The sequence below is a fragment of the Fukomys damarensis genome, unplaced genomic scaffold, assembly GCF_012274545.1.
Source record: "Fukomys damarensis isolate Sample0158 unplaced genomic scaffold, DMR_v1.0_HiC HiC_scaffold_39, whole genome shotgun sequence".
In the NCBI taxonomy this organism is placed as follows: domain Eukaryota; kingdom Metazoa; phylum Chordata; class Mammalia; order Rodentia; family Bathyergidae; genus Fukomys; species Fukomys damarensis.
Window position 1 is genome coordinate 8,399,692 of NW_022900951.1, and position 24,291 is coordinate 8,423,982.

The window sequence follows — 24,291 nt, forward strand, 5'->3', positions numbered from 1 at the left end:
GTCTAAGAAGACATTGAACCAGGAATTCCCTTTTTGTCTACTATTTTGAGATAACAATATACTGTATACTTATTGTTCAAGTCGTTGTTAATAATTCTGTTTTTCAGCAAGAAACCTTGTGTAGTACCCAACCTAAAGGAGCCCGGAGTACAGCCCAGATTTGGGCTCTAGTCTCAGTACATTTATATTTGAATGCCTGTCTTCATCAGATACTATGATGCATATCGGGAATATTAAGATTGATAATATATGCTCCTAAAAACAAGAGATCTTATAAGCAAATGGAAGAAATTGGCTTTAAACAGGTAATTTTCATATAATGATACAAGTATGATAATGGAGGTATAGATCAAAAATTATAGCAGCAAAAACTGAGGTCATGGACCCCAGTGAGACACAGAGAAAGCTTCTGAACAGAAGATTTATTGTCGTATAATTTTTTAAAAGAAGTTTTATTGAGGCATCATTTATAAACTATAAAATTCACCAGTTTGTAATGGAAATGGTATGAACAATTCTGTGTCTGTGTTTTTGTTTTATTTTATTTTTTTGTTTTTTGAGACAGGGTCTCACTATGTAGTCAAGACTGACCTGGAACTCACTATGTAGTGCAGGCTGGTCTCAAAACTCACAGTGATCCTCCTGCCTCAGCCTCCCGAGTGCTGGGATTGCAGGTGTGCGCCACTACACCCGGCAACAATTGTGAATCTGATATGAAAATCAAGATATGGAATATTTATATTACTCCATAAAGTCAATCTTCTCTCAAAATTCTCCGAGAAAAATACTGACCTGCATACTGTTCACATAGTCTTGCTTTTCCTAGGATGAGAAATCATGGTCCTTATTTCCCTTTCATTTCTAAGTTGTATTTGCTGGATGTAAAATTCTTGGTCAGAACCCACCCCTGCTCCATTGCTTTAATTTCATTATCTCATGACTTCCTGGCCTCTCTTGTATCTGATAAGAGGTTAGATTGGGCTGGGGATTTAGCTCAGTGGTGCTGCCGCCTGCCTCATAAGTGCAAGGACCCGAGTTCAATCCCCGGTACAAAAAAAAAAAAAAATCTGATTCATTGCATTGTGTTTTCCACTGAATAGAATGAGTTCCTTTACAGTGTTTCTAGGTGCAGATCTCTGTGTGTATCTTGCTTGGGGTTTACTGAACTTCTTGAGTCTCTAGTTTAATGTGTCTTATCAAATTTGACAAGGTTACGACAATCATTTCTCCAAATATTTTCTCTCCTCTGGCATGGCTAGTATGGGTAGGTTGGTATACTTGATAGTGTGCTGCAGGTCTCCAAGTCTCTGGGATTTTTCTTTAGTTTTCTCTGTCTTATTTAGATTGGGTAATTCAGTGATCTATTTCAAGTTTAGTGATTCATTTTTCTGCCATCTCAGTTCTGCTGCCAAGCACATGTAAGGAATTTATCATTTCAGTTATTGTACCTCTCAAATCCAGAATTTCCATTTGGTCATTTTTATCATTTTAATGTAGCTTCTATTTTTATATTTATATTCCCAATTTTTTGAGTCATTGTTGTTACATTTTTCTCAATTTCCTTTAATTCTTTGAACACATTTAATAACTGGAAGTCTGCTGAATCCAGGAACTAGATCTATTTGGAGTGTTATTATTGTTGTTGTTATTATTATTATTAGTATTATTATTATTATTATTATTATTACTATTGCTACTGCAGTACTGGGGATTGAACCTAGGCCCTTTTCACTAAGCTACAGCTGCAGCCCATTATTTATATTTTATATTGAGATAGGTTTTCCCTAAATGGCTAAGTTGCCCAGGCTGGGCTGGAGTTTGTGATCTTCCTGATTCAGCTTCCTTGAGTGCTGGATTTACAGCTACACAACACTAACTCTGGCTTCAGAGCTCATTATTTGTTTATTTTTAACTATGAATATAGGTTACACCCCCCTCCCCCCCTCCTTCCCTCTTTGCTATTGGAAACTGGATTGAAAAATGGATGTTTTTAATAAATGACTCAGTTCAGGCTGCTGTCCATGACTGATAAACAACGATAATTTATCTGTCATAGTTCAAGATAAGAGTGTTAGCATGGTTAGGTTCTGGGCGAAAGTCGTCTTTGAGTTGTAGACGGCCACCTTCTTTCGTCCTTACATGATGAAAGTAAGAGAGATACCTTTAGGGTCTATTTTATAGAGGCAATAATTCCATTTATGAAGATTCTACATCCATGAGCTACCTGCTCATAAGCCCCTTCTTAATGTCTTCTTATTGAGGGTTAAAATTTCAATGTATGAATTTTGCTTTGGCTTCTGAGCTGTTTCCCTTTATGGTTGTTGTCTTTCTAATTTTTCTGTTTTGGTTTTGTTTAGTAACATGGTTTGCCTTGATCTGTGGACCTTTCTGCTCCTCCCTCAGTCCGCAGGTTTATGGCTGTGATGTTTGTGCTGTTTTATCATTTTATTTTCTTCTTATTTTTATTATTAACTTGTCTTACTATGGGTTACTCTTTTGTCTCTGTAGTTTAGTTGTCAGCCAGTATTTAGACGGAAGTTGTGCTTGACAACTCGAGCCTGTAAGAGTTCTGCTTTCTGCTGATGGTTGTCTATAAATGTAGACGTGCCTGCAGAGTTAAGAAAACTTTCAGTCTTCTTTAATTTTTTGCTGGGCCTCCTTGTATTTTCCTGGCATGTGCAAGCAACTTCGTAGTTATCTGTGAATGGGTGGAGAGCTTGGCCCCACTCAGGTTTGCCCTGTGCCTGTACACAGCCTCCTAATTAGACAGGATTTGTGTAGTCTTTTTAGCCTTTCGGAATCTCTAATTGCCAGGATCTACCTGTTAAATTTCTGGTTTTTCACTGAAAATCACTTCCAGTGGGAACACAGAGGTATGGGCAATCCCCTTTTGTTTCCTATTGAATTTGCTGTTTTTACTGGCAGCCCCACTGATCATAGGTTTTTCACCCTGTCCTCCAAATCAAGATAGCGCCACCTAGTGGCTAATCTTCTGTTTTACACTGCCAGCTCCACCTGACAATACAAAGCGGCACTCCTTTGCTGATTGGTCTGGGTGGGTGGATGGGGTGTGTGCGAGGCAGTGTTGCTACAGATGCCCCTATTTTACTTAAAATTCCCTAATTTTTCATGAATGAATACATCTAAAATTGTTATTGTTATTATTATTTTTTGGTTAAGTCAAGGTTTCACTAGTAGTCCAGACTGGCATTAAACTTACTGTGTAGCCCAGGCTGGCTGCAAACTCCAGATCCTCCTGCTTCAGCCTCCCGAGTGCTGGAATTTCAGGCATGTGCCACTACATTTGGCTGCCTTTGGTTTGAGAGCCTTAAAATGGTTGTCCATGTCAATTTTGTTCAGTGTTATAGTCAGGTTTTGGAAAGAGGTTTCCCAGTCGTGTTACTTTGCTGTTACTGAAAGTTTTTCTTTTATAGTGATTGAATGTTTTGGATGTTAAATTTTGTGTTATTAGACTGAACCTTACTTGGTCATTATATATTTTATATATTGTTATATTTGATTTGCTAACATTTCATTAAGGATTTTCCTGTATGTGTTCATAAAAGATACTGGTTTTTAGTGTTCCTTTCTTGTAATATCTTTGTCTTATCTTGGTGTTAGAGTAATGCTAGCATCATAAAATGAATTGGACATATTCTTCCACCTTCTGTCTTCTGGAAAAGTTTGTGTATAATTGGCCTTTTTTCTTTTTGGTAAGTATTCCTGTAGGGGGATTATCTACTCTGTTTGTGCCATGAAAGCATATTTTTGGCTTTCTGTTGTTAGTCCAGTCCAGAAGTCAGCAAATGTTTTCTGTAAAAGGATGCATAAACAATCATTTAGGGTTTACAGTTGCTATGGCAACTAGTCAACTTGCCTGTTGCAGTACAAAAGCAGCCATGGACAGTGCGTGAACAAATAAGCATGGCTGTGATCCAATAAAACTTTATTTACAAAAAAGACTGGAAGACCTGATTTGGCCCAGTGCCTATAGTTTGGCACCTGGGGGTATATGCAGTAACCGCTGTTTTTCCTCCTCCAGCTCTAACACTGATTTTTTTTTGTCTCCAAACATGTGCTTGGCAATTAGAAAGGTGATAGGGGGTTCTGCTTAGGGAAGGGAGATGGAAGAAAGATGTTAGAATGATCATTTGGGCTGGTTTTGAACTCCTTACAGTGAAAACAGTATAGAGGTTAAGGTTAACAGAATCATCCAAGAGGGACTTTAGGAAACGCTGGATTCAATTAGAAGTGCATCATTTTGTTGGGGCCTGATAGGTGCTAGCAGCAGAGAAGCTTCTTTTGGAGACAAAATGAATAGGGGATGGAGGCTGAGCTACAAAGAGCAAACAAGGAGAGAATGAGGGAGACATCTCGGATGGTCTATAACTGGCAGACAGTTTTCATGGACACAGGGGACACATCCTTTTGAGCACTGAGAAAGATTATGGTGGCAGTGATAGGAGAGAAAGCAGAGGCTTTAGTGCAGTTGTTTTGCAAGTGTGTGCTGTCAAGCCAGAAGATATTTAGCCAACCAGAGGGAGATAACTCAAGTGAACCAAAGTGGTTTCATAGCCAGATTTGGACAGACAAGGGAAATCAACAGGCACGACGTATCTATCACCTCTCAGAAGACACTGATGATAGAAAGGAGGTATTAGCCAGCCTCTGTTGTGGTTAAACTGACTGGCTGGTTATCAGGAAGAGATTAGGGGCCAAAGAGAGAAGAAAGCTTTCACAGGCTACTTCAACTGCAGACACTGACTCCTCCTACTCAGAAGCAACCCAAGAAGAGGAAGAACATGCCCTTTGAGCCTTTCAGCTGCACTTGGCAGCTAGAATGGAAATGAACTTCTGGAAGATGCTCCCAGCCTCTTTGCTTATTGTTTTGCCTCTGAGTTTGAAAGTTTTAGTATAACCAGGTTAGTTTCCTGTCTTCATATGTAGCTCAGCCTTGAAACATTACCCTTGGAAAAAAATCCATGCTTCACACAGGATAAATTTTATTCTCCTCTTAGAGATCAAAATAGAGATCATTTACTGCAAATATATTTTCCTCCCTGTCTTCTCCCTAAATGATACAATGAACAAATGATTTTAGCCTACTACTGCTTTCATAAGTTAGATGGCAAATGGCTTGTTAGTATAGTAGCACATAAAAGAAACATAAAGGCTCAAATTCCTCCAAGGACAAAAATGCCACATGACGTATGAGTCAAACATGAAAAGGCAGGAATTTAACCTGTGGAAGAAAAAAATCCTAACAAAACAAGATTGGAACTGTGCCTATAGATGGCCTTCCTCTGTCTTTGTCAAACACCTTTTAAAAGCCCCATCTATGCTTGCAATTTTAAAGAATATGTGGGATTACTTCTTGGATATGAGAATAAATTCTTATTTTCTGATATTTATAACAGAATAAACGAGATTGCAAGACAAGACTTTTCTTCTAGACAACAGGAAATTGGTGAAGGGAATTTATGAATCACCAATGGTATGGGTTATGTATTGTGTTTTATTGCTTCATTTTATTTCATTTAATTTGGAAGTCATTATTCCCATTTTAGGGATTAAGAAATTTAAGACTAATGGAGGTTAAGAAACTTTAATGGGAGTCTACAGTTTTTGGTGGCCTGGTTTAGACCTAAACCCATGTCTGCATCCAAAGCCAGTCTTCCTTGGAGCTCTAGATTGGCTAGCCTGAGGTTCACACTGTCAAAGCACGATCCGTGGAAGAGGGCTGGTCTGGACTGAGGACATCCATGCTACCTATACATTGAATCATCCAGGCGGTTTCCAATACCAATGATTCTTTGGGCAGGGCCAAGGCAGCAGTGTTTCAATGTGAAGTCCTGTCCTCGCAGCATCATGGTAATTGTGCTGGACAGTGAGGGTTGCGACTCTCTGGTCCAGCTAGTTGTGGTTTCAGCCTCCTCACTGAGTACAGGCTGGCAGGCTGTCCTTGCTCCTCTGTGCAGATATAAACTATTGGTCTCCCCCTCCAGAACTATTCCAAATACCTGCTACTTAAAAGAAAACAAATTGACATTGGAAGCATCGCTCGATTTCCTTTTTAGAATTAAAAATTCAAATATCACTTTCTTCTTGGCAGAGAGGCAGAATCACAGTACCCACAGATAGAATCTGATTTTGTTTCAGCACTTTCTGTAGAATGAAGATTGACAATGCCCCCGAAGCTGGACTAGGGTTGTAGCTCAGTAGTATCGCATTTGCCTAGCATACATGAGAGAACACAGACTGAGAGAAAGAGAATGATGATAGTTTTAGATTTGTCAAACATAGTCATTGTAACATTATCAATGACAGTTGCCACTCTGTTCTAGAATTCTAGTTCTCTGTGACTTGAAGAACATACATGATCTAAAGCTACAGTTCTCTGTAGCCCACAAGTATCTCTTGGTTGAATCAGTTACAGATTTATAGAAGATTGACAGATGCAGATGCAGAAAGTGAATTCGTCCTTGTTTAAAGGATGAGTACATCTTGCATGGGGAACTCTTGGTGTGTTGCATTTGATTAGTGCTTGCATAATGTCTTTCAATTATAGTGTCACTTGAATACTAACTTGATAGGAATATGACCTTTGTTTTTGGAGTGCTCTGAGCTCCGGTAATGGAATCCTCCCTAACCAGATGTTGAAAACTCAAATGCCTGTGGAAGCCAGGCAGGCAGCCTGGCACAGGGTCTGGGGCAGATGAAAAAAAGGAGCATGGAAATGTGGAAAGTTCGTGCATGTGAGTCCTTTCAGAAAGCTTTGAAATATACATTAAACAAAAAGTATTGTTCAGGCCACAGAAAACACATCTGAGGGCCACTAAGGCTGGTTGATATGCTATTGCAGGCTTGCATTTTTAGCTTTAAAGCTATAATCCCTTGACTTATTTGATAATCTTTTACAGCTTTCCGCATGCTATTTTGTTGCCAGGCTTTCTTCTCCCCTTGAGATAGAAAACAAAACTTGAAACAAACAAACAACCCTGTGTGTTCTTGAAACTGAAGCAGCGGTGGCTATACATATGAGAAAAATATATTTCTATGGCTATTACTATTCTCGGTGTACTGTACCTGGTTGGAGAAAAAGAAAGTTTTTCATGTATACATTGAATAACGTGGTATAGGCACAACATATGCTGCCTTTGTCGCTTTCACATTTTCCCACTGTTTTTGAATAGTGTTCAGAAATTTAAATTAATTTCACTTCTCGATACAGACATCTGCCAAAGTTTCTAAGGAAAAATCTCAATAGGATATGTAATTTTTAGGGATAAAAGAGAAAAAAGAACTTTCTAGCAATGCAAAACAAAGAACATTCTGGATGTTCTTATTTTTACTGGAGTTTTTAAAAAATTTCCTATTCCTTGACATAATATGCTTACCTTACAAATGTTATTGGATGTTGACCTTGTAAATATAAAAAATTGTCAATAAGTGAAATTATATTTCTGAACACAGGACAGGTTCTCTTCCATGCTGCATGAGGTTGCACTGTGAGCTTTTAGTATCAGAAAGTCTAAAGCAATTTTGAAGATCCATTTTCAATTAGAGTGGTTAACCAAATTTTCTAATAATAGGGACTGTGTAGCCCATGCTACAAAAATAGGAACGCAGCAAAATAATCTCATCCCTCAGTCAAAGTGGTGGAAAAGCTGCTCTGCATTGTTTATGGCAGAAAAGAAGATAAGTTTGGCTATTTCAGTCTAAGCTAGGTCCTGGGGGCAGCTGGTGCATAAGGAAGTCCCTACTTCCCTGTGAGGAAGCACGTGTCACAGAACTGTGCTGCACCAGACACGTGTGGCTGATTGAATTAAAATTAAATTAGCATTTAAAATTTAGTTCTCACATCACACTGGCCACACTACAAGTGCCCAATAGCCACATGAAGCTAATGGCTCCTGTATTGGCTAATATAGGTACAGAACATGTTTGTCTTCATAGAAAATTCCTTTGGATGACACTGGTAGAGATCATTAACTCACTGCCATCAAACGGACTCAGTTTGAAACTCAGCTGTACCACTTACCAGTTGTGTGAGCTCACAGAAACTCCTTAAGATTACTCTGCCTCACTTCCCCCATCTGTAAAATGGAAATTACGTTTATAAGAGAGTTACTCTGAGGACTAAATGAATTAATTCATATGAAATACTTTTAAAAGTGCCTGGTCCGTGGGAAATGTATAGTAGGTACAGTGGAGTTGTTCCTTCATAGGGGGTCAACAGAACTTTCTGAACACCCAGAAGAAGGAACAAACTAACTTTGGCCCAGTGAGGCTTAGCAAGCTTCAAGGGGATGGGGGCATTGATGTTGGATGTCGAGTAGTGATTTTTAACAAGGGAAGGAGGGATGTGGGTGTCGAGGAAGGGGCTTGTAGGCTGGCAGAACCGCCTATGCAAAGCATAGAGGTGCGAGATGGTGTGGGAGATCTGGGTAATGCCATATCTCCTCCTTTGTCTGTGGAAAGGGAAGTGACAGAAGGGCAGCCTAGAAAGGCAGGTGAAGGATTGTGGTAGGCCTTGCATGCCAAGCTGAGGAGGCCAGATTTTATTTTATACAAAAATAAGGAACCAGTGAAGGTTTCTGACATGATTGTATCTAAGTTTTGGAAAGATAACTAAGTTAATATTGTGAAGATGGATTAAAGTGGGGGCTCAGCAATGAAAAAAAGGGGGGTGATAAAATCCCCAGTGGAGTCTGAGATCTTGAACTAAGGCTGAGAGAGTGTGGAGGTAGAAGATAAGGGAATGTTGATAGGTCTTCAAAGTGAATTTTATGTGAGGAGGTGGCATGAGAGGATTTGAAGACAATTCCTTGGGATTCTGCCTTAGATGGAGACTTCAGGAAAGGGGCTCAGCATCTCACCTCCATTAAGGTTTCCTGGACCTCTTCTCAAAGTGCTGACAGCACCTTGCTTTGGGCCTTCCATTCCAGCTCTAGACAGTAGCAGCGAACAGCCAACAGCCCTGTGTTCTGCTTGTCTGATTCTTCCTGCGGTAGGCTGTGTTTTCCTGCAAGAAGGACCAGGCAGTGTCTACACCATGAGGAGAGCGCTAGACCATGTCCACACAGTCATTTGCCTTCTTTTGAATCCTCCCACACCCTACTTCTTGCCAGCAGAGCTCTCTTCCCACTGAAATGCCAGATGCCTACATTCCCTGATTCCTTTGCAAAGAAGGTATGGCATGTGAGTCCATCTCCACTAACGTGAACTGCAGAACTATTAGGGCTGGAACCGAGCAAAACCTTTCCTTCCTGACAGAAGGACAGAGCAGAATGGAAAGCTTTCCACCCCTTCGTACTTTAAGATATTGTTCTGTGAAAATGTAAATTAAAGCTGTGGCTACCATATTAGTAATGGGAGCAAAGGCGGGCAGATCTACAAGTGGCCTCTGAGCTCTGATATTGCTAAGGCTCTGGATTACATATGGAACCACCTTTCTCACCATACCTTCCTCCCTTACTCTACACCCACTTTAGAATAGGTGTTCCCTTTATTTTAGTTGAAATCACTCCCATGTAAAAAGGACAGTGTGTATCCAGTACTTTCACTGTAGCAAATATGTACTTGTGTCTTACGACATGTTCAAGGTCAGTCGTAAAATTGGGGTTATTAATAGGGAGTCGTGTGTATCATGGAGGTAACCAGTTTAGTTTTGACTGGTTTTATTTATTGCTGCGTCACTAAAAGGGGCACAACTGGAATGAATGGACGTTTGAATGTCAGGAGAGAAAAAGTGACTGAAGTTATAGGTCTAAGTCTTAAGTCACATATGTGTGCAACCTGATGCTGTGGGAGATAAAGCCATCCAAATGAAGTGTGGGGCAGGTAATCTTAAAAGGGGTTGTTTTTTTTTTGTAGAGGTTGGGGGCAGAGAGTAGTGGGAAAGAATGAAGATAGTGACAGATATGACAGGAACCAGGGTAAAACAGATGGAAGCCAAGGGAGCAAGACATTTCTGGAATGAGATGGCAATGCCAGGTATCTGACAAGGTTCCTTCCTGGCCCACATAGTGATGATGGATGTCTGTCCTGTGAATTCTCTTCTGGTGACCTTTCCTTTTTTTCTCTGTCTCCCATTCCTTTTTAACAAAGTCAGTTTGATAGAAAATAACTTTTCTGCTACTTGCTGGGGTTTTGCCATTATTCATCATCTTCTAGACCATCTTCAAGATTTCTCAGTGTCAGCATTGTTGACAATTTAAATTGTCTTGCGAGGAACACGGGGCTTAGCAGCATCCATGAACTATACCCACAAGATTTTAGTAGTACACTGCCCCTCCCAATTGTGACAACCAAAAATATCTACAGGCATTGCCTAACAAACTCCAAGAGATGAACCTGCTCAGTTGAGACCCTCTATTCTAGGCAAAGATTTTGACTATATGCTAAAATCTGAAGGACAAATAGCAGGCAATACACAAATACCTATTATGAATCATGGGTGAGCCCATTGGAATCCCACAAATAGCCTTGTAGACTGGATGGTGAGGAGGACAGGGCCCATGGGGAGTGGGAAGCTCTACACAAAGGATCATGGGTGTGCTGTAGGAAGGATTATTTTGGTTAAAATATTTCAGGGATTTCTAAGGAGCCAGTAGGAACACCAAGAAATCCTACTTGCTGGTTTTCATTGGAGAGGGTCCACTAACAGTTCCTGCCTACTTTAGAGATGGCTGTTTGGGAAAAGGTCTCCCCCAGTCAGGAGTTACACCATGACATTAGCTTGTGTTTCAGATTCAAGGTTATTATTTGAAGTACTCTTCTTATACTCAATTCTTTAGGTTTAAAAGACCAAATGCCATAGAATATCTTTAAAAACTCCCTCCCTCCTCCTCTTCAGAGATTGCCAGTTTACATAGGTCAAGGAGCTCGGTATCTGTGACAGCACAGCAGGCTATCTGCTGGATAAGTATTACACTATTTTGGAATTAGTAATGAGTTACTGAAGGACAAAAGGCAATGAGGAATAAAGGAATGGATATTTATTAGCAAGTAAATCTCCTTTTAGCCCTGTAATTCCCAAATTAAAAACAACACAGCTGGTGTCTTTTTATGAAACATTAGGCAAAACATACTAAACTCTCCTCCATTCCACCAGCTAAATTCCTGAGATAATTTTCAAGGTACCTTCCCCCTTTTTGCTTTCAGTAAAAATAGAGAAGTTTTTTTCTGAGCCATTGAGATTCTATACTGATAGGACCAGAGGGACAATAAGAGAAGGGAGAGGAGAAGGGAGAGGCCAAGGGGGGAGAAAAAGGGAAGGAGGGAAGGAGGAAGGGAGAGAGGGGGGCTTCTTTTCAGCTTTTGCAGTAACGGTGGCCTTTAATTACAACTGATGATTGACATTAACATCTTTGTTTAAATGCCAGAATTGTTATGACAAGTAAACTCCAGTCAGCTGCAAAGTAGCCTATTAAATAAATGCAATACATTGTTGCCTGCATGTTGGGTCCCAAAGCCTGGGTCATTCCTGTCTTATTTCTACTCTCTCCAGTTCACAAACTGTTAATCACATCTTCCATATGGTAATTAGTGATTTTTAGAAAAAAAGGAATGTCTCTTTTGAAAAGACTGAAACATGCCAAGCTTTAACTTCTCCTGAGCATGAACTTCCTTAGTTCCTAAGAGAAGCCTGGGAAGAAATAAAAATATCATTTAATGAAAGTCTATTCTGTGCTAGGATGATCTCTGTTATTTGCAGCATCCCTGAGAAACAGTTAACAGTATTCTTGTTGGACACATAAACAAATTAAAATTCAAAGAATTGATGAAATTTGTCCAAGGCCACAGTGCTAGTAAACGTTGAAATCTGAGTCCAAGGACACCTGCTGTAGCTATGATACCCATCTCTGTCCACTGCTCTTTTCACTGCTCTTAACTCTATGAGGTCTCAGACTGAAGGCAGCCCCTGGAAAATTGGAAAAAAGAATGTTTTACCTTTGCCCTCCTCCACACACAACTGCCTGCTACACAATCATGAGGCATCTGAAGCTTGCCAACTGCTTCACAAGCTTCCCCAACCTCACTGGTGTCATGTAGTAGATGGTTTCATTGTCCTCAGTAGCTTAGTCTCCTATTCTTTGGGAAGATTCTCATCCTTGTCCATTGTCATGTAACCTGCAATGCTTCTCTATGGGGATGTATTAATTTGCTAGAGCTACTATGACATTAGGTGGCTTAAACAACACAAATTTACGATACTATAATTCTGGAGCCTGGAAGTCCAAGATCAAGATGTTGGCTGATTTAACTTGTCCTAAAATCTCTTTCCTTGATTTGTCACTCTCCTTACATGGTCTTTTTTTGTCTGTGCATGGGCACTCCTGCTATCTCTTCTTCTTATAAGGATGCCAGTCCTATTCGATTATGACCTCATTTAATTTTACCTCCTTTAAGGCCCTATCACCAAATATAGTCACAATTTCACCCTATGAATTTGGGGGAGACACAGTTAAGTCCCATAATAGGGAGTAAATAGAATTTCTACCCTATAGACTGACCAGTGGACAAGTTTTGATCAGTGGAATGAGTGGAATGTGAACAACTTTAATGGATACCACATCTGAGAAAAAGCTTTAAGGCCTTGTGTCATAGCTCCTTGTTGGTCTATTTGCCGTGTAAACAGTATGTCCCAAATAGGAGCTGATCCTTCAGCCTAAATTCTGAAATATAGGACATATAAGGAGCATAGCCACAGCCAAACAACAGGTAACATGTAGTATGAACTATAAGAAAAAAGAAAAAGCAAACTTTTGTTAGCGTAACTATTAAGATTGGGGAGGAGTAGCTTGTTACCACACCATAACCTAATAAAAGCTAACCGATAACACCTAAACACAAAAGTATATTTCTTGCTCAATTACATTTAATGCTGGTTAGAAATCACTCCTTTTCATCTTCCTTTCCAAAGAGTGTCTCAGCAAAGTGAACCCCTTGCAGCATGAGGTTGTCCTCATTTCAGTTGGAGACAAGAGAAAGCCAGTGATTTCTTGGGCAATATATGCCTCTATTTATGACACAATTGAGTCCCAAAGAACCTATCATATGTTGAAAATACTACAAGTTGAAATGCACATAGGTAGCTAATCTACTGAACATCATGTCTTAACAGCACAGCACACTGTAGCCCTCTGTTGTTTTCCTCTTGTGATCAGAGGGCTGAGTGGGAGCTGAGGTGAAATGTCATTGCCCAGCATTCCAAGAGGATGAAGGCGTATCACTAGCTTGGGAGAAGACTCCACGTCGAAATTTGTCCATCTTCTCCTGAATACATATTGCTTTTGTGGTATTAGAAAACCAAAAAATATGAGTGAAGCTACTATAAGTCGGGAACCATCTGGATTATCTCTCTGTCTTCATTTTTTGAGAAGAGTCAATCACATAGTCTGAACTTAAGTACAAGAAAGACTTAGAAATATAGTTCTTCAGAATACCCAGGAAAAAGAATTATGCCTGAGCATTTACCTCACTTCTGTTGCGAACCTATGTGTAATTCCTTAGACAGTTCCTCTTCTCCAGCTGTTAAGTGGCTGTGACATAACTGTTGGACACATGTCTGATTTGACAAAGACTAGAAAGTGTTATGAGCCCCAAAGGAATAAAATGCCAATGATCTGACACATAAGGGTCTATCCTATGTGCATCTGTTCATAAGGCCGGGCCTGACCCAACTGGTCCAGGGAGTACTTATTACTTGTACAACTGAGCTGGGCCATGGTGCTCTCCATGTGAGACCCTATACAATGTGCTGTGGGAAGTAGGAAGTGACTAACTGTGCATATGAGATACTAAGAAAGTTGTTTGGAAGATGTGATGTGACATTTGAGATGGCTCCAAGGACTTTAGACAGTCTGAAAATATAAGGTGGCGAATGTTGTGCTCATGAGAAGGGTACCATCACCTGAGCACCATTGTACAGCCACATGGAAGAGCGTGTTATGTCATGGAAAGTCTGAGTGCTTAAAGGTATCTAGGTCATAGCCTGCTTTGGGTCAGGAAAGGGGAGGCGACATGAAAAAGTAGAGAGGGGGGATTAAATGGTGGCCCTCCAAGAGATACTATGTCTACCTGGAACCTATAGACATGACTTTATTGGAAAGGAGGCGTTCACAGATGCAAATGAGTTAATAAGGACCTTCAAATGAGATTATCTTGGATTATCTGAGTAGGCCCTAAATCCAGTGACTTATAAGAGGAGATCACATACTTGTAGAAGAAGGCCATGTGAAGATGGAGGCAGAGCTTGGAGTGATACAGCCATAAGACCAAGGGATACTTAGAGCCATCAGCCACTGGAAGAAATAAGGAGGGATTCTCTTCTAGAGGATTCAGAGGGAGCCCAGCCCTAGAGATCCTTTCATTTCAGACTCTGGCCTCTAAAACTGTGCTAGAATAAATTTCTATTGTATTAATCCACAAAGTTATTTTAATTAATTATAGTAGCTACAGGAAACTAATTCCTGAGGATTTAAGGAATCTGAATCTATAGTCTTCCTGAGGGGTTGCAATGGCATCCTGTGAGCAGAGGAGGCAATATTGAGAATCTTTAAGATGAAATTAATATGACCAGAAAGGCAACTCTGGTGGCTCTGGTTGCTGTTAGTTTGCTTCTGCTTTGGGGAATGGGACAATGATGAGTCTTGAACTACAGACGAGGTGAGCAGGGTCCTCTTCCATAGTCATGAGACTCCACAGTCACGTTCCAACCCAGCACTCTCTAGGGAAATGTTGAGTGGGCTGACTTTATCCAGCTCCCTGAATGACCAGTTCATTACCAACCAAAGGAAGGAAAATGAATGCTTTTCAGTGATTCCCTTCTAAAAAAATATCCAGAAATTTTGTAATCATGTGGGTATGAATTGCCTTTTCTGGAACACTGACCTCAGAAATACAGCATTTCAAGTGGAGTGTAGGGAAGTGTAAATGTATGTGATCCCACACAAGGCTCGGGTTTTTCCCATGGGTAAGCCTCCAAATTCCATTGAGGCTTCTTTATTTTTTTGCTACTGCATAGGACACACTGTAAAATATTATGGTTTAAAACAACAGTTGTTTAAATTCTGTCTCATAGTTTTGTGACTTTACTGTGCTCAGCTGGCAGCTCTTCTGCTGGCCTCCATGGGAGTCTCTCATAGTTGTAATCAGATGGTAGCCAGATCTAGAGTCATGTAGAGGCTCACCTGGGACACTGGGCTGTCAAGGGTTCTCCCCTTTCCATGTAGCCTCAGTATTTCTCCTCTCGATATGCCTTTCTCATGTGATCTCTCCAAAGGGTACCAGGACTGGGTGTTTTCAGGCCTTAAATGTGAGAGTTGCAATAGAGATGAAGTAGAGACTTCTACTGCTCTTAAAGGCTGGGTCAGAAATTGGGACAGTTTTACTTCTGCTGTATTCTTGTGGTTAAAGCTTTCACAGTAACGTAGATTTTGTGAAGGAGAAATAAGCTCCATTTCCTCTTCTTTCTCCTACTCTTCCTTCTCTTCTTCTCCTTTTCCTCCCCATTCGCTCCTCCTTCTTCTCTTTATCCTCTTCCTCCTCCATTTAGTACTTGAGAGTGAACCCAGGGGATACTAAGGTACATCATCAGCCCCTTTTAATTAAAAAAATTTTTAGACAGGGTCTCACTTGGTTGCCCAGGCTGACCTCTAACTTTGGATCCTCCCGCCTCAGCTTCCCAAGTAGCTAGGATTATAGGATATACTACTGTGCCTAGCAAAACTCTGTCTCTTAATGAGAAAAGACAAAGAGTTGGCAACCATCTTTAGTCCCCCACAAGACAATGTTCGAAAAATTGTACTTTTGCCATTTTCCTAAACCAGGACAAAGGGAAGTGGAGGAGGCATAGTAGGTAGGCAAGGTAGGCAGTACACATTTGCTGGATGGATTGAATGAATGCACAGTTGCACACATGCCAAAAAGTTGGCCATGTTTTAGAATTGATAAGGCACCTTAACAAAGGAATATGTGAATAGTAAGGACAAGTTTCTGAAATTGCACAAGAATACTGTGTTGGAGTTAGGTTAGAAAAAAAAAGAAGAGGTCTATGTCCGATCAAGAGCTTAGTCAGCCTGGGCCAGTGTTATTAATGCAGTCATGTTATTAATCACAAAATCAATCCATATATCACAATACTGAAGCCAAGGAAGACTATATTTTTCCACTCCATTGCCATTTAAGTAGAAAACTTACTACAAAGAAATACTAAGGATAGTTTCTTTTTTATGAATTATATTCTACAAGATAAACCTGCTACAGACATGAAGTAAGAAAGATGTTAGTCACTTAAAATTTAAAGAAATTAAAAGATTTTAAATCAATATGTGCAAAAATGTATAATTCTACACTCATAAATCATAGTATTTTCTTTGCTTAACATTTCCTAATATTTACTTTTCTGTCTTTCCTATGGTAGTAATCTTGAAAAGTTTACATTTTCTAATTAAAGATACTACTACTACTGATAGGATGTTATAAATTAAACACTATCACGGATCTTGGTGAGGCTGTATAAATATGAAATAGTTTCTCTGGTGTGAAAAACTATAATGGTACATAAGATCCTAATGATATAATTGACAATGTGAAATAGGAAGAAAAGGCTAAAGGTGTAGGGGAAATGGGAAGGGTAGGAGAAAGGTAATAAGGGAAAAGGAAAAAAAATGAGAAAATGAAAAAAATGGAAATAAAGTGTTTGTAAATAGGGAAGGGGGGGTAAAGGGAGGGCAGGGGTAAGGGGAAAAAATGAGAACCAAGACCTGCCATGTAAAGGTACAAGATCCCAATGATGACTGTTAACTGTACTGTATACCTAAAATGTACCAATAAACTCAATGAGAAAAAAAAATTAAACACTACCAGTTATTTTAATGATTCAGGTACCATGATGAAGGATGATGTCATGGATTCACAAATGATGAAGGAAATCCCAGTAACTTTTTTTTTACCCCCACGGGAACGTTCATTTCTTTTTTTTAATTAACTTTATTGGCACATTTTAGCTATACATGATGATCACATTCATCATGGAGAGTTTGTACCTGTACATGATATATCTTAGTTCATGCTTTTTCCCATGCCCCTGCCTTCCCTTCCAACTCACCAAACCTACCTGTTTACAAAGGCTTTGTTTCCGGTTTTTCCTTCTTTTAGTAAAGAAGGGATGAAAGCTTCATTTCTTATTAAAGGAATTCTAAAGTACATAACATATTTACCTGAACAATTAGTTTTGAGACTAATTTAATAATTTTACATGTTTCTTTATAATTTTAATTTTTTTAAATTAAAAAACTGTTTAAAAATTAATCTTATTGGTACATTTAAGGTGTGCAATGTAATAACGTTCATTGCTGGAAATTTGAACGTTTACATAATCCATCTTGGTTCTTATTTTTTTCCCATCCCCCTACCCTCCCTACACCCCCCACATCTACAAAGACTTTGTTTCAATTATTTTTTCATTTTGTCATATTAATTCCATTCCCTTCTTTCCTTTTCCCTACCCATCCCATTTCCCCTTCCGCTTTGTTCCCTTTCTTCCTATTTCACATTATCTCTTATGCTTTTTGGCCTTATTTACACTTTCAGTTTCTCATATCAGGGAAACTACTCAGTATTTACACACGTGTGCCCTATTTATTTCACTTAAGAGTATCACCTCAATGTGCATCCATTTAGCTATACATGTCTCTAATTTCTCATTTTTTATGGCTGAGTAATACTCTGTTTTATAAAAAAGCCACATTTTCTTTATCCAGTCTCCCATTGATGGGCTATTGGGCTGCTTCCAGATTTTAGCTATTACAAATTGTGTTGCTATGAATATGAGTGCACATATATCACTGTGGTATGATTCTTTTAATTCTTTGCGGAAGATACCCAGCAGGGGAATAGATGGGTCAAATGGAACTTCCAATCCTAATTGTTTGAGGTATGTCTATATGGATTTCCACAGTGGTTGCACCAATCTACACTCCCACCAGCAATGGAGCAGGGTTCCTCTTTCTCCTCAGCCCCGCCAACATTTGTTATTGGTTGAATTCATGATAGCAGCCATTCTTTGTGGGGTGAGGTGGAATCTCAGTGTTGTTTTCATTTGCATCTCTTCAGTAACCTGTGATATTGAACATTTTTTCATATTTATTTGCTACTTCTACTTCTTTGAGAAGTGTCTGTTCGAGATGCCCATTTTTGAATTGGGTCTTTAAATTTGGGAGGTCTGATTTTTAAAATTTCTTTATATATTCTAGATAGTAGACCTTTTTCTAAGGAACAGCTGGTGAAATTTTTTTTCCCACACTGTGGGTTGTCTCTTCACACTGCTGCTTGTTTCTCTTACTGTGCAGAAGCTTTTTAATAAGAAGACATCCCACTTGTTTATTGTTTTTGCTAGTTAATGGGCAACTGAGGTTTTGTTCATAAAATCGTTTTTTACACCAATGTCTTCAAGATTTCTACCTAACCTCTCTTCCAGCTGGTTTAGTGCTTCTGTTTTAATATTTAGATCTTTAATCCATTTCAATTTTAGTTTAGTGCATAATGAGAGATATAGTTCTAGTTTTAATCTTTGGCAAGTTGAGACCCAGTTTTTTCTGCACCATTTATTAAAGAGGCTATCTTTCCTCAAGTAAGGGTGTCAGCTCCTTTGTTGAGGATGAGGTAGCTGAGTATGTCTGGAGTTGTTTCTGCATCTTCTAATGTGTTCCCCTGGTGCTCAGGTCTGTTTCTTTGTCAGTACCACGATGTTTTCATCGCAGTGGCTTTGTATTATAGTTTCAAGTTGGGGATTGTGATACCCCCTACCTTGTATTTATTACCTAGAAATACTTTTGCTATTCTAGGTCTCTTTTTTTATCCAAGTGAATTTTTGGATTGTTTTCTCAAAGTCTGTGAAGTATGCTGCTGAGATTTCAATCGGGATTGCATTGAATCTGTGTAGCAGTTTGGAAGTATGGCCATTTTCACCATGTTGATTCTTCCTACCAGGATCAAGAGATGTGTTTCATTTTCTGATATCCTTTTTTATCTCTTTTTTCAGAGTGCTGTAGTTTTCAGAGTAGAGGTCTTTGATTTCTTTTGTTAGGTGGATTCCTAGGTATTTCAACTTTTTAGGTGCTATTGTGAAAGGAATTGATTGCCCCATTTTTCTCTCAGTAAGTCTGTTTTTCGTGTACAGATAAGCTCTTGATTTGTGTGTGTTTTCCTTGTATCCAGCTACTGTAATGAATTTGGTTTTTAAGTCTAGAAAACTTTTGGTGGAGTTTTGGGGGTCTTCTATATAGACTATCATGTCATCTGCAAATAATGACAGTTTGATTTCTTCATTTCTTATCTATATTCCTTTTATTTCTTTCTCTTATCTAATTGCTATGGCTAATGTTTCCAAAACTATATTGTACAGGAGTGGTGATTGTGGATTTCTTTGTCTTGTTCCTGATTTTAGTGTGAAGGAGTTCAATTTTTGACTATTTAGTACGACATTGGCTGTTGGTTTCTCATAGATGGCTTTTATCAGATTGAGGTAGAGACCATATATTCCAATTTTCTGCAGTGTTTTTTTTATCATGAATGCATGTTGGATTTTGTCAAATGCTTTTTCTGTATCTGTTGAGATGATCATATGGTTTTATCCTTGGCTCTATTAATATAGTGTATTGCAGGTACTGATTTACATATTTTGAACAATCCCTGAATCCCTAGGATGAACCCCACTTGGTCAGGGTGTGTGATCTTGATGATCTTCTGTATTCTCTTTGCCAGTTTCTTATTAAGGATTTTTACATCTATATTCATTAGCGAGAATGACCTATAGTTCTCTTTTTTGCTTGAGTCTTTCTCTGCGTGTGGGATCAAAGTGATGTTTGCTTCCAGGAATTAATTTGGGAGTATTGCTTCCCTTTCAATTTCATTGAAGAGTTTAAACAGTAGTGGCAGTAGTTCATCTCTAAATGTTTTGTAGAATTCAGCATTGAAGCCAGCAGGTCCTGGGCTTTTCTTGGTAAGATTTTAATTACATTTTCAATTTCATTGATTGATATTGAGTTGTTTAGAATTTTTAGGTCATCTTCATTCAACTTTGGTAATTCATATGAGTCTAGGAATCTGTCCATTTCTTCTATCTTATTGGTGTAAAGGTTCTCAAAGTAGGTATTGATGATCCTCTGGATTTCTGCTGGGTCCATTGTAATTTCACCCTTTTCATTTCTAATTGCATGGATTTGGGCCTTTTCTTTCCTTCTTTTGATACAGTTGGCTAGGGGTTTGTCAATTTTGCTTATTCTTTCAAAGGACTAACTCATTGATTTTTTTTTATATCAGTCTCTTAGTCTCTGTTTCATTGATTTCTGCTCTGATCTTTACAATTTCCTCCCTTGTATGAGCTTTGGGTTTATCCTGCTCTTCTTTCTCTAGAAGCTTGAGGTTGAGCATAATATTGTTTAATTGCACTCACTCTGTTTTCCTAATATGCATATTCACTGCTATGAATTTCCCTCATAGGACTGCTTTTCTTGTGTCCCATAGATTCCATTATGTTGTATTGTCATTGTCATTTAATTGTAGGAACTGTCTGATTTCTTCTTTAATATCCTCTGTGATCCATTAGTTTATTCAGAAGTGTGTTCAATTTCCATTTGTTTTTTAAATTCTTGTGGTTTCTTTTTCTATTGATCTCCCATTTCATTGCACTATGGTCTAATAAAATACAGGGGATCACTTCAATTCCTTTCCATTTACTTAGACATGTTCCATGAGTAGTATATGGTCTATTTTGGAGAACAAGCCATATACAGCTGGAAAGAATGTGTATTCTGGTTTTGTGGGGTGGAACACTCTTTAAACATTTGTTTAGTTCATTTGTTCAAGAGTTATATTGAGGTCTAGTGTTTTGCTGTTTATTTTCTGTTTAGTTGATCTATTTTTGACAGTGAGGTATTGAGGTTCCCCACTACTTGTGTTAGTGCTTATTTGATTTTTCCTGTCCATTAGTATTTTCTTAATATAGTTGAGCACACTAGTGTTTGGTGCATATATATTTACGATTGTCATCTCTTCCTCTTGGATTGTTCCCTTTACAAGTAGTAAAGTAGTGTCCTTCTTTGTCTCTCTAAATCAGTGTTGGTTTGAAATCCACTTGATCTGCAAAGAGGATAGCTACTCCTGCTTTTTTTTCTGGTTTCTGTCACATGGAATATTACCCTCCCCGCTTTAACTTTCAGTCTATGAGTTTCGTTTTAAATTAAGTGTGTTTCTAGTATGTGGCATATTGTTGGATCTTGCTTCTTAACGAATTCTGCCAGTATATTTATTTTGATTGGTGAAATGAGACCCTTAACATTGCTGCTTATAACTGATATGTATTGACTTATCCTCATCATGACTTTTTCTTTTTGTTGGATTCTCTCCCTTTGCATTTAATTTCCTGTCATGCTTGATGGATTCATTCTGTTGGGCTTCCTGGGGTTGTGGTGTTGATTGTCTTTTCCTAGGATATTGTTTAAATTTTGGGGGGAGTGCTGGTTTGATATCCATGAAATTGCTGAGTTGCTCTTTGTCAGGAAAGTACCTTATTTTTCCATCATTTTTGAATGATAGTTTTTCAGGGTACATCAACCTGGGTTGGAGGCTGTTTTCCTTTAGGGTTTAAAATACATCACTCCAAACTCTTGCCTTGATGGTTTGTGTTGAGAAGTCTGCTGTGATTCTGATAGGCTTTCCTTTGTATGTGATTTGTTTCTTTTCTCTGACTGCTTGTAGAATTTTGTTCTGTTGGGTTTCTGGAATCTTAACTATTATATGCCTATGTGTAGATTTTTTTTTATCACAGCTAGTTGTAGTCCTATATGCCTCTCTTATCTGTATGTCAAATTGTTTTTCCCTACTTGGGAAGTTTTCTGACATTAGTTCTGTGAACAGTTTTTTTTAATGTCATTTGCATTCTCTCCTGTTTCTCCATTGATTCTGATCAGTCGTATTATTCTTCTTTGCATCATCTAGCAACTGTTGGATTGATCTCTCATGTCCCTTACTATTTTTAAGAAATTTTTCTTTTCTTGGTCACTAATTGTAATCCTATCTTCTGTATCTGATTTTTTTTTTTTTTTTTTGGTACCGGGGATTGAACTTGGGTCCTTGCGCTTGCGAGGCATGCTACCGAACCGCTGAGCTAAATCCCCGGCCCTGTATCTGAAATTCTATCTTCTCATTGGTTCATTCTGCCTCATAAGCTTTCAGTGGAGTTTTTATGTCTACTTTTTTTTTTTTTTTTGGTACCGAGGATTGAACTCGGGTCCTTTTGCTTGCGAGGCAGGGCAACAAACCCCTGAGCTAAATCCCCGGCCCCATCAGTGGAGTTTTTAATCTCCTGGAAATCTGTTTGCACCTGTTTTATGGATTTCATTTGTTTCCTATATTGGGATTCCATCATGTTACTCACCTCCTGTATTTTTAAAAATCTGTGTCTGCTCTAGATTTATTAATTATGTCTTGCACTATGGACAAAATCTCTGTTGTTATATGAGAAATTATTTCTGATTTTATTTTTTCTAGGTTGTTTTTTGTTGCCAGTTCAGAGGAGTCCAGGCAGTTGTGTATCATACTATTCCATCTCATTTCCCTCTGGGGTTGCCTTAGGTGATCTGGAAGTATGGTTTTGGGACTTGTTTCTATGTTCTTCTCATTTCAGTAGATGCAGCCTGCTGTGCATTTGTTGAGACAACTTTTTGTTTACCCAGTGGTGTTCAGTTCTCAGCAGGCCATGGAGAGGCCTTTTCTCTGCTGCTTACCCATACATCAATTCTTGGCTTGAGAATGGTGGCCTTCTGGATCCCTGAGCTCATCTGTTATCTGGGCAGTCTTCTGGATGGGGCCTGAGCACACTTGGGATGGTATCTAGGTGTGCCTCTTATTCTATGTACCTATTATCTGAGAGGGCCTTTGGCTGGAGGCTGTGCTCCCCAATTCCTATTGTCTGAGCAGGCTTCTGGCTGGGGTCTCCGCCAGAGAGAGTATGGGGGGCGAGCCTTTGACTGCAGCTTGTGCACCTGTGTAGCTACTTCCTGGGTAGACCTTGGCTGGGCAGGTTTGCCTGAGCCTCTAGTGTTGGGGCATCCCTGGCTCTATAATTTTAAATATTTGTGTTTAAAAGTCCTGTCGTTTTACTCAACCATGATGTATCTGTTTTTTCTTGCAAGCTGTTGCCATATAAACTGCTTCTGTATTTGCCTTAGTTAGTCTAAACCTGATAACTTTTTAAAAAATATTGTTCAAATTAAGAGATCGGTCATCTGTCCAAATGGCCACACCATAAGCAAGAATTGACAAATGTGCAATGAAATTGTTCAACATTTATTTCTTTGTGTTGGGTATGTTAAACTGTGAAGCAGGGTTTAAATGCCAAAAGCAAGTATTGTTCTCTCATTTGAACAAAGGGCAGTACTCAAGAGGACCAAAGAGTAAAACAAGAAGCATTCAAAAATGCCTTCAAATTGATACATATATTTCTTGATGCTTTGACTAGCCCACTCTTTTCCCATATCTTTCATCTTCTTTTGTCCAAAACACACATCAACAATACTTGCCCCTGGTTCTATTTGGAGACTTGCTTAAAGTAGTCTGTCTTGACCACCTTTGCTGTAACAGTATTCCTGTTTTTCTAAGTTTCTTCATGGTATTTACATAAAATTTTTGATATCTTGCTTATACTCTGTCTCTCCACTGGAAGCAGGAGCATCGCTTTTCTCACTGTCAGCCCTATAGTATTTGCCACATAGCAGTTACTCAATAAATACTGTGGATTGCTCCTGAGACCAAGCCTCAAAACATCAGCTTGATAATGTAATAAATACACAGAAACCAAGACAGACATTCCAAACTCAGATGCATATTTCTACAAAAAAGAAAGATCAGTGCTGCTGATTTAGGAACTAACCATACATTTTGTGCATAGAGACATCTACATTCATTGTACAAAAGGCTGCCAGTTCCAGATTAGCCTCATTGTTCATGGGTCATGAAAAATCAGTGCTTATGGTTTCATATTATCCATGCCTTTTATAGTTCTCTTAATGAAGGCAGGTTTCCTACTCTTCCTGGCACTCCCCTGATGCCTTTCATTTTTGTATAATAATCTGTAAGCCATCTCAACACCCTCAAATGATTGGTTGAAAATATTCTTCATTTGGATCACAGAAAGTTTTCTAGATGTGTGAAGAAGCAGTAAACCAAGAAAAAAAAAAAAACCCCAGAAAAATCAAACATTTTATTTTATTGCTGCAGAAT

At 38.9% G+C, this 24,291-nt stretch overlaps 1 protein-coding gene across 2 annotated transcripts in view; it reads left to right on the forward strand.

Moving 5' to 3' along the window:
• The window catches only part of Frmpd4 (FERM and PDZ domain containing 4), an 862,356-nt gene that overhangs the window by 38,449 nt on the left and 799,616 nt on the right, over positions 1-24,291 (forward strand). The gene's annotated exons all lie outside the window — the stretch shown is intronic.